Here is an 11,928-nt window from a genome sequence, read left to right on the forward strand (position 1 = left end):
CCGATTACGATAAGAGGTCGAGGAGGAGGGCTATGGTTGGTAGAAATTAATTCCTTTCGTTGAGACCTTTCACTATAGTACAACGAAGGATAAATCTAGTTCCACTCTCCCCCCCCCCCTCCACCCCGTACTTTGATAAGAGAACAGAAAGAAGGGCAGTAGTTGGTAGAAAACGGTTCCTTTCGTTGAGACCTTTAATTAGAATACAAGAAAGATAAAATTAATTTTTAACCCTCCCTCTCCCTCAGGCCCCGTCACTCTCGAAAAAGAGTCACACGGGAAAGTTATAGTTTGTACAAACCAATTTATTTCGATGAAACCTTTCATTAGAATACCATGAAGGGTAGAACATGTGTTTACCCACCCCCCTCCCCCATTTTCTAAAGTTTAACTTGACACGAGTAAAGGCATGCGTATGCAAAATCTGAGAATCTCAGACTAATTGGTTGTCGTATGTAAAAGTTATGCACGTTTTACTTTCAAAAAGAGCATCTCAGGAAATAATTCGTGGGGGGGGGGGTCCCCTTTTAAACAGCGAAATTTGATGGCCGTCTGGCACACCTTCAAGGTATAGGCTACCTACTGCAACAATTTCCAAGACTCTAAGACCATTCCCCTAGAAGTAGTTCAAAATGGCAGAAGTGGGTCCGGACGGACGGACAAAACGCAAAAAATAGCACTTTTTTTTATTTCTTAAAAAATGCGCTAAAAATAACAAGTAAATATTTGTTAAAACACTTCTATTCACGTGCAAGCTCACACTACTTTTCTATCTACTGCCCACTGCGTTACCTATCGTAGGACCGCTTTCGTACCTATTCCATCCTCAAAGTTGGTTGCCGCATGATTAACCAATATTTTTAGTATCCCGCGTGTATACGCATCTTGCGATAATTTAAACGTTATAGGTCACAATGTCATAGGCACTTTTTGACTGACCGAAGAGCGCCCATTTGGTTCCCCATCGTGATTGGCCTTAACCCATTTCCGGACTATTCCACCACTCATAATGCTTTGCCGATAGTTTGCTGATTTGGCGATGAATTTCAGCTGATTTCAAGCCTTTCGCCCTAAGAAAATGCAAATCCTTTAGAGTCAGCTACGTCAATAGCGATGGAACTAATTACACGTACCTATACTCTGCTACATTTCAAAGTTTAGATGTTTTCAATCACTCCATAGGAACCTTTTAATATCCACATCGTATGATACACAATATCAGCCATTTAGCTACGTACCTACTACTTACACATAATCGCTTACTAACGACAAGGATCTAAGAGTGTATAGGTAGTAGGTACACATATCGAAATTCGACAAAAATAATTCGTCACACCATTTCTCCCTTTAAAGATATCGGATTATATGTAAAATAGGAACAAAGTATCTAATAGGACAAGCGGCGCATCAGAGCATTCTACGCATATAGGAGTCAAGTCCGCAGACACCATATAGTGATGTCCTGAAAGCACTGCTGAGGGTTCCAGAAACGCTATTTCACCCTACCGACTCGCCCTACGACTAAAACATCCCTCGGTACAGCTTGCGCATAAATTTCATTATGTGCCACTTTATATTGTATTAAAACTAAATAAATCTGGAAATTTAAATCGAAAACATTAATATTAACTAAGCCGAATGAAATTCATAAACACCTCTTATTAGAAAAGGACTTCATCGATCACATTCTGCACGTAAAAACGCCGCTATAATTCTTAGGTGAGTCTGCAGTATGAATATTCCATAAATTCGTATTAAGAACTTAATTAAATACCTTCCGGATACCTTGAAGATTACTCTCAACGGAATCATCATCAAATATATTGCTTACGTAAAAGAAGGTCGTGACAAATATGATGTACCTAAGCTTCTGTATTTTTCATGTCGCTATAAGAAAGAACCTTAATATGACGAAGAGTTGATAGGATCAAAGTGTGCTTGACTGTTCATGTAACTTCATAAATAATGAAAAACGTCATATGAGAAAATCCTAATCACATTTTTAGAGGCTTTATATTGGGACTCGAGCGTGTTTTTCTGAAATCCCTTGAATAAAACAAAAATGAAGTCTCGTTGTACCTAATTGTATCGCACTTTAATTAAAAGAAAATACACCGTAACTGTAACAAAACGTTTAATTTTATCTTAAAAAGTCGTGCTTACCATGGAATAATAGAACACATAATCTAAAAGTGTCCTGCACTTTAACTGTAGCTTTATATAGACTGCAATGCAAATGCGATGGGTATAGAAATTCTGGTCTGATCAGTAATCACACATCGGAGACAAATTGAATTACTCGATGTCTATTTGTATTGAGGGTACGGAGGAACAAACAAAGAAGAAACGTTGTATTCTTAAACGATAATATTCTTTGAAACGAAATTCAATGAAAATAACGATTTGTGGGTAGATAATAATAACACCATGATGGGCGGAAAAGAAAAAAATGGTGTAATATGTTCAGTTAGGTATCAGAAACAGCATATTCAAAATCCCACTTCCCAGACCCTGTGCTAAAGGCTCCAGCCACCCCACCACCCCCCCAGAAACCTTGTTTTCGCCCTTTTTGGCTGAAATCTCGCGATCTATGAGGTATAGATGAAATATTTTTTGGTGAAAAATGCTCCTCTTGAAATTTCTTACAAGGTAGATAGGTACTGAAAAGTTAGCCTAGGTCTCTACCTCTTAGTCGAGAAAATTCATAAAAGAAGGCGAAAATCATTTCGTGTTTTTTGCGGTTTTTTGCAAATATATCGCGACCTTGGGCTAGATGAAATATTTTTAGCTGAGAATGGTCCTCGTGAAATTTCTTACAATGTAGGTAACTGCGGAATTGCGTTAAGTCCACCTTCACTTCAATTTTTCCATGTGTGAGGAAATAATCCCTTTGTAAAACAAAGTCTTTTCGAATGTACCATTTATTCACGTAATATAGTTATTTGTACAACCTAGTTTTTGAAAGTGATACTTTTTTTCATGAATTTCAGTTTGATTAATGAGACGAAGCCCGAGTTAATCAAGCAAATTCATAGGAAAAAAAGACACTTTCAACACGTGTTGTAAACACGAAATTTACGAAAGTACCCACTTTCCATACGATTTTTCTTAAAAAAAGTCCGATAATTTCATCACTATGTAAAAAACAGTATTTTCATATCAAACTATTCACACATTCATTTATATCTCAACGTAATCATTCTCCTCTGCAGGCTCTTCGACGTCCTCTAGTGGTAGTGGGTCGTCTGAAATTACCGACTCGTAGTTCTCCTCGTCTTCCGCTTTACCTGCATGGGTACGCTGAAGAGACGACGTGGCATTTAGGCACGATGTTCCATGACACTGGACGCAGAGTTCGTTACACTTCAGACCTACAACAAAGAAGCCTTATGTCAATAAAAATTTTATAATTAAGTATACGTATATAATATTCTCTCGCGTGTCCTAAGTGTCCGGTGGAGAAGGTTTACCTAATTTTCTGAAACTGCAAGCAGTGATGCAACCACGTTCACAGCCACATGAAATAAATTTGAGGAGACTTTCCTGGGCTGGATCCGAAGTCGTTGTGATAGGCGTCAGGATAGTCTCTTCAAACTTATTTCATGTGGCTGTGAACGTGGTTGCATGACTGCTTGCAGTTTCAGAAAATCAGGTAAACCTTCTCCATCGGACACTTAGGAGTTACGAGAGAATATTATATTCGTATGCTTAATTATAAAATTTGTTGACATAATGCTTCTTGTTGTAGGTCTGAAGAACGAATTCTGCGTCCAGTGTCATGGAACATCGTGCCTATATGCGACGTCGTCGTTTCAGGGTACCCATGCAGGTAAAGCGGAAGACGAAGAGTCGGTAATTTCAGAAATAGAAATACTTTGTTTTACAATGAATAGAAATACTTTGTTTTACAATGAATATTTCCCGAGATATTTCCTCACACATGAAAGTTGAAGGTGAAATGTGACTTTACGCCAACTCTTCAGTTACCTACCTCGTATAAAATTGCACGAAGAGCATTTTCAGCTAAACATATTTCATCTAGCCCTCAAGGTCGCGATATATTTGCAAAAAAACGCAAAAAGCCACGAAAATTGATGATTTTAGCTTCTTTTATTAATTTCCTAGGCTAAGAGGTAACCTAGGCTAACTTCTGAGTATGTACCTTGTATGAAATTTCACGAGAAATATTTTCAGCTAAAAATATTTCATATAGACCTGATAGATCGCGAGATATCAGCCAAAAAGAGCGAAAACACGGTTTTGGGGGGTCGTGTGGTGGCTGGAGCCTTTAGCACAGGGTCTGGGGGGTGGGATTTTTAATATGTTGTTTCTGGCACCTAACTGAACATATTCCACCATTTTTTTCTTTTCCACCTCAAAATGTCCAGTTTGCTAATTTTACAGTCTCTATCGCCTAGACTATATAAGTATCTTTCATCTTTCTTTCATTCAATTGTTAAAATATCCCTTTATCGTTTTGTATAATAAATAACTATTAGTTTACGCACACCTTTGTCAGCGCACATCTCGCCCGACCGTCAAAAGACGCGCTGGAAGCTAATGGCGTGAACGGATCATCCAAAGTGTAAATTTTCCAACTAAAAAAACTGTACGCCTTAAAAGGTCAGCGATTTCCGACCTGACCTCTTTTTGATTTTCAGGCAACAACCTCGGAACCCATCGAGCACTAATTTTTCTGAAACCGCGTTTATCAGTAATTATGGATTGAGCAGTTCCGTAGCTGATACCCCTTTCAAATAAAATTTTTTTCGTGGTTAATCGGCGATCACGTCCAATACCTAAGTTCTCGAACGGCATAAATGTGGTCATCTCTAAGGCTTGTCCTTGGTGCCGTGCATGATTCTGCCGATAAGGCGAATTCTTCGATGGATAACATATTTTACGCCTTTTCACATCGCATTAATTTTTTCTGGATTTATCTGTGGGAATGTGTGAGTTTGATAATGCATATACAGCGCAAAAAGAAGAAATGGAATTGTCTTCAAAAATTTTAATGGAATGATATACAGAAAAGGGTAAGTATTATCTTAAAAGTTGGGAAGTGATCCTACGGGTTCCCAAAAACAAAAGTGTATTTTGAAGTAGATATCTATCGCTAGAAGGCATGCTTGATAAAAAGATTTTTGATGATTTTTACGCCCTCGAACAATCAAAATATTCTCAGAATGAAGCGAACATTTGTGTAAAAAATGCATAACGGTACTATTTTTTAGCTGCTAATATGAGTAAACAGTATAAGTATTATTACGAGCACATAACGAGCGTTGAGCGAATTTCCTGGAAAGTGGAAAATTTTTTCGATTATGGCGTTGTGCGCTAGTGCACCATCCTGTTGAAACCAACAATTCCCAACCGGGCCCCTAATTTTATACAACCAAAATAACTTCTTAAAACTAATAAAGACATAAAGTTATATTTGAATATTATTACTTTGGCTTCACAGAAAATAAATCTCTTGCGCCCCTTGCTGTTACCGTCACTATACCTATTCACAATATCAACCTTCTTTGAATACATCGCACACGAACGAAAACAAAAATACGGAATCCACAGTAACAATATTCAAATTAATTAATATGACAGCCAGACCTTTATTTGTTTTAAAAAGTTATTTTGGTTGCATAATAATTACACTCCCTTGAGAAGATATTTTGTCATTTAAAAGTAGACATAGAAAAAAACAATATACACGTAAATCCCTATCTCCGTCTCTTAATGAATGCCCTGCGGGGATGCTTTTTATTTCATAGCCAAACTTTGATTCATTGTCAATTTTAGGTTGGTAGGGATCTATTTTAAAATTTGTGCAATTCATTTAAATTTTTAGTGGAGCATTTTTTACGATCACCAAAATATGGAATTTGATAGCTTTTATTCCAAGGAAAACCGAGATTAACAAAAATGTATATTTTTAGAGGCAAAAGATAATGAGAGAGCGTAGCCTATATTATTGCAGCAGAGATGTCAAGATAAATAGAGTATTTAAACAATGAAAATAGATATTGTTTTTAACTTGAAGGCAACAGCGGATTTAACTGATTTAAGTGATAGTGAAAGAATCGAAATATTATTGATGATTGACGTTCGGTACTCAGTTGTAAAGGTATAAGTTTATTGTAAAAAATATAAAGACTACTAGACCTCAAAACTACCACTCTTTGTTAGGCAATATCTCGGATTTTGGAATAAACGATATCGAATCCCATTTTTTTTTGTAATCGTAACATATGTTCTATTAAAAAATGAAATAAAATACAGGGTGTTCCATTATAACTTTTATGATAGAAATCTTAATGGAAAGTCAAATTTCTTAAATACGATCACAAAACACACAATTTGCTATAATTGTTACCTATAAAATTTCATTCTGATATCTCTTAAAACAGCAGAGGTATTTACTCGAAGCCCTTATCCTTTATCAACTCTATCTATGAAATTTTTATATCCTTAGATTAGATTATATACATGTGCGTGGAGTGTGGACATCTTCAATTCATTTACATTAATCAGTTTGATTATTACCGATGGTCTAACTGCAGATCAGGATTGCTGCTTTAACGCATCAAAATTTTCTAAATTTCAATTGATATTCAATTTTTGCTTTCATAAATAAGAAAGTTGCCATTGCGGATGCGCAAAACCAAACTGCAAAACTGGTGTTAGATTTTCTGGTATTCCAAGTGCCTATGTATTACCTAAATTTCATTTAAATGCTTCCGTAAATGGGGAAGTTGGCATTGCGCATGCGCAAAACCAAATTTTGCAACTGGTGTTAGATTTGTCTTTATTCCAAATGCCTATGTTTAAAATTTCATTTAAATGCTTTCATAAATAAGAAAGTTGGCATTGCGCATGCGCAAAACATCACTTTGAATACGTCGTTAATTTTACTTATATTCGTAGTGTTTACATATAAAGTTTCATTTAAATATCTTCATAAATAAGAAAGTTAACCTTGCACATGCGTTAAACCAAATTTTTCACATTTTTTTCATTTCACACTTGGACCAAGCTCTTTCAAATGAGCCCTATATCGTCCAAATCGGTTCAGTGGTGTAGAAGGAGTACGTGTGACGGACGGACGGACGGGCGACAATGTGCAGTTAATAGCGATTTTTCACTATGAGGAAAATACGCTAAAAATTAGTGCAATTTTTCTATATCTTTAATATTTGAAATGCAGGAATTGGAATCCATATCACAAAACAGTCAATTATAGCGACTAAATAGAAAATTCGCAATTGATTAAATGCCGAATGTACACTAATAATACAAAGCAAAGTGAAAGCAATCCTTTCTGTTACTATACTAATATCAATTTAGAACACTGGAAATGTCCTACCTGCCTTGTGCAACAACAGCTTATTTATAATTAGAGCTTATGGTAGTATGTATTTGAAGATTTGTGATAACTCAACTACATAATATTATAACTTTTACCGCTTTTACTCAATTATTTAGGTTACATACATTTATATTAATATCTAACATTACACTAAAATATAGCAAGCGAAAAAGCACAGGCAGCGTGGCCGAGCGGTCTAAGGCGCTGGTTTTAGGCACCAGTCCGAAAGGGCGTGGGTTCGAATCCCACCGCTGTCAACTTTTTTATAAAGCTTAAGTTGCAACTCGCTAATTACAGAAAAATCTTATATCATTACATGGCTGATTTTTTAGAGCATTTTCCAACGAAGTTCGGTGCGCTATCGCAGCCACTGTCTTATTTATCAAGATATCTTTTTGAAATTTTAATGGCAAATGCTTCTATTAAACGCAAACATATCTCACATTGTGGACATTAGATGTATGCATGCGCATTCTGCGCTGTGCCATCTTCCTTATTAACGAGCTCCTAGCGAATTTATAATTTTGTGGTGTCTGTCCGTCCGTCCGTTAGCACGATAACTCATAAACGAATGGACCGCTTACGATTAAATTTTGCAGGTGGATTCGTTATCAAATTTGTAGATTGGAGTTCGTGAATTGGCCATGTAGCCCAAAAAATAAAGTAGGCCCTTTTGACATCTCCATTAGTTCATTAATTCCAAAAGTTGAGTGAATGAAATTTGATACATAGCCACTTGGAATAAAAGCAAATTTAACGCCAGTTTCAAAATTTGGTTTTGCGCATGCGCAGTGCCAACTTTCTTATTTATGGAGGGATTTAAATCAAATTTGATACATAGCCACTTGGAATAAAAGCAAATTTAACGCCAGTTTCAAAATTTGCTTTTGCGCATGCGCAGTGCCAACTTTCTTATTTATGGAGGCATTTAAATAAAATTTGATACATAGGCACTTGGAATAAATCCAAATTTTACGCCAGTTTCAAAATTTCGTTTTGCGCATGCGCAGTGCCAGCTTTCTTATTTATGGAGGGATTTAAATGAAATTTGATGCATAGCCACTTGGAATAAAAGCAAATTTAACGCCCGTTTCAAAATTTGGTTTTGCGCATGCGCAGTGCCAACTTTCTTATTTATGGAGGGATTTAAATCAAATTTGATACATAGCCACTTGGAATAAAACCAAATTTTACGCCAGTTTCAAAATTTCGTTTTGCGCATGCGCAGTGCCAACTTTCTCATTTATGGAGGGATTTAAATGAAATTTGATGCATAGCCACTTGGAATAAAAGCAAATTTAACGCCAGTTTCAAAATTTGGTTTTGCGCATGCGCAGTGCCAACTTTCTTATTTATGGAAGCAATTAAATGAAATTTCACTTTAAATACTTGAAATAAAAGCAAAACTAGCATCAGGTTTAAAATTTGGTTTTGCACATGCTATAGCCATACTCAGGAGCTCGTTTTCTATATTTGTTTAGTTTATTCATGGAGATATTTCTTTAAAATTTTTAACCATAGCACCCTGCCTCTAGTAAAGAAAAACAACAAGTACTGACCAATGCATGGAAAATGCTTCTTAGGGCGAAAAACCTTTTCATTGTTGAGATTTTCACACGGTCTTTTGTTAATGTACGTATAGGTGCCTAATATCATCAAATTGCTTACCAACACTTCCTGGACCCATATTGCTCACAAGAGACATAATTTGCTGTGTTCTATTGTTCATTGTATCTCATAAATAAAATGTAGACATAAATAAAAAATCACACACACACCTACTACTAATACTTTTGAAAATTTACAACTGTACTCAGTACAAACACTCTCTTTACTGAAACATTTGGCACTGTCAACGTCAACTAGTTTTGAAATTTTAAGCAAAGATTCGCCTAATAAAGACAAGCATATCGCGTATTGTAAAAATTAGATGTGCGCATCCGCAAACTGCGCAATGTTACCTTTCTTATTTATAGTTTTTTTTTTGAAATTTTAACCAAAGATTCTTCTAGTAAAGGTAAACACATTTACACATCGCATATTTTAAACATTAGGTGTGCGCATGTGCCGACTGCGCAATGCTAAGTTTTTATTTATAGGAATATTTGTCATAACGATTTCCCTTTGTACGCATAAATAGTCCATTACATGACCTTCCGGGATGTACCGATCAATTCATGGAAAAAATTTTCTCCACTGGTAAAGTAGGCTTTCTTGGCAATTGTTCAAACTGGTAAATAATGTTATTATTAACTAGTAGTCAATAATCCGTACTATCACGCTGTCACTTTTAAAAATCACAACCCGAAATTTCGCTCAATAAACATTTAGACAAGTCCTATAAAATGGATAATTGCGATCATCCGTCATTTCCAGAGAAATTAGTAATTACATACTTAAAATTATCACATTTTGAAAAAATTCGAACGAAATTACTTTTTGAAAATATCTCAATGACAGAACAAAATACGGCCTGTTTACTTTCACGCACTTGATTGACATGTTAAATTAATAAACAAAAAATTCTGTCCAACAATATGATATGTTAATTTAAATGAGTTAAAAAAGTAATCGTACACGATTTACAAAAAGCGCATTCCCACATTAACACTCTTTGCCCGAAAAAATAAACTGTACCAATACAGACAACGAGCAGAAAAGTCACTTCCGCTTGACGAATATTGACCAAAATTTAATTAATAAGTCCCTTGACCATTGTCTGCCTATTGCTAAAAACAGAATTGGAAAATTCGAAACAGTTAGTTATCGTGTCCACAGACAGACGGACGGACGGCCGGACGGACAGAAAGTCCAAAATCATAAACTCGGTTTATTGTATGCTCTAGCCAAATTCGTTTTCAACCAATACAATCCGCCCACAAATAAGGAAATTATTACTGCGCATGCACAACCTATTTTTTGAAATGTCATTTCAACTTGCTTTTATAAGAATCATCTTAGTGTTTAGAATTTATAAGCACAAAAATTTGATACAACTGAATACCCAACAATCATCGAGATCTTCATGCATCCATTAATTTTACAACACACCTACTTAAGGGGTTGATTCTGTCTCCACAGATCAGCATAGCTTGTAAAACAAATTTTTTAATTTGGTATTAGTTTCCCTTTTATTCGAGGTGCGTATATACAAAATTTCATTTAAGCATCTCAACAAACAAAAAAATTGGATTGCGCAATGCTGGGTTACGCATGCGCAAATTTTTTTAATTCGTCTGCCTAGCCTAGTCGCTTGAGGTTTATGGAATATTGTACTAATACAGAAAACCCGGAGATTCATATGTTCTTTGTAACAAAAATGATACAAGAACTCCATTTTTTGGAGGTTTGGTCAGTTTTTAGGCTGTAACTTTTTGGTCCGTTAGTCTACGCAGCTGAAAAACAATTTCTTATATTCTTGAGAACATTCGTACCAATTTTCAAAGCGATCCGACGTTACGGCCCAAAGTTATCGTTCACACGGGCAGGCAGATAGACGGACAGACGACAGACAGCCAGACAATACAAAATTGTAAATGATCTGGGGAATTGTTAATAAACGGCAAAAGTGTAAAATTATTATACATGAAAAAATTGACTTTTAGCGCCTTTTTGAAAAAATACAGTATTATATTCGTTATGGCTGGCTGGCTGGCTGTCCGGCTGAGATGTCAGCAATTACAATAGGTAGAGACTTCAAATTTTCACTAAAAGCTTTCTGTTATAGTGTAGAGTTAGATTACTTGTGAGATCGATAATTTTAAGCTTTGCTAATAAAATACTGATCTGTATTACCAAAAATGCGCTTTCATCATGCATATGCTAATTTACAACTTGTTTACTATAACTTTTTTTATTAAGAAACGCATCCACACCATAACGAATCAAACAGCGAAAAAAGTAGAACGATAGCTCTTAAGATAAAGATCCAGCAGCGATCGGACTGACGGACAAAGTGGCAACAGTAGAGCATTTTTTTTAAATTTTTATGGAAATGTTCTAAAACTACTATACGGGGTGAAACATCTAAGACTCCTCAGTTCAGAATTCATTTACCATAAAAAATAACGAAAAAAGTCTTGGAGCAAAATTGTACGCAATTTGCGCCGGCGTGTTTCTAAAATATTTTTGATCACCAGGGGCGTATCAAACTTGCATTTTTTTAAATGGAACATCCTATATTTTATTACTGATGATTTGAAAGGTACTTGAGAAGTACTTATTTTTTATATAACACATTGTCATATTGCTAACTTTAACGATTTCGGAGTGATAACCTTTTTTCGTCAAAATTTGAGTTTTTCAAAATTTTTTTTGAGAGAAACTAAATCGCCCAGGCGGCTAATTTTTGAACGGGGACACAGGTTAAGACCTCTTCCAGAGTCACATAATTTTTTTAGGTACTTTATCGAAAAAATAAAATTTTTGATTGATGGCCAAATGTCATATTTTTTTTAAATTTTAAAGCACCCCCTCAAGTTTAATTTGAGACACTAATCATGTTATTTGAATATCCATATATCGATTATGAACGACTTGTAATCAAATTACTCATGCATATT

General features: G+C 35.5%; 1 non-coding gene across 1 annotated transcript; it reads left to right on the forward strand.

Moving 5' to 3' along the window:
• Positions 1-7,543: 7,543 nt before the first annotated feature.
• Trnal-uag lies at positions 7,544-7,623 on the forward strand. Its single transcript has one exon. It is a non-coding gene; the product is annotated as a tRNA-Leu (tRNA).
• Positions 7,624-11,928: the final 4,305 nt, after the last annotated feature.

The sequence above is a fragment of the Photinus pyralis genome, unplaced genomic scaffold, assembly GCF_008802855.1.
Source record: "Photinus pyralis isolate 1611_PpyrPB1 unplaced genomic scaffold, Ppyr1.3 Ppyr1.4_LG6, whole genome shotgun sequence".
Taxonomy (NCBI): Eukaryota; Metazoa; Arthropoda; class Insecta; order Coleoptera; family Lampyridae; genus Photinus; species Photinus pyralis.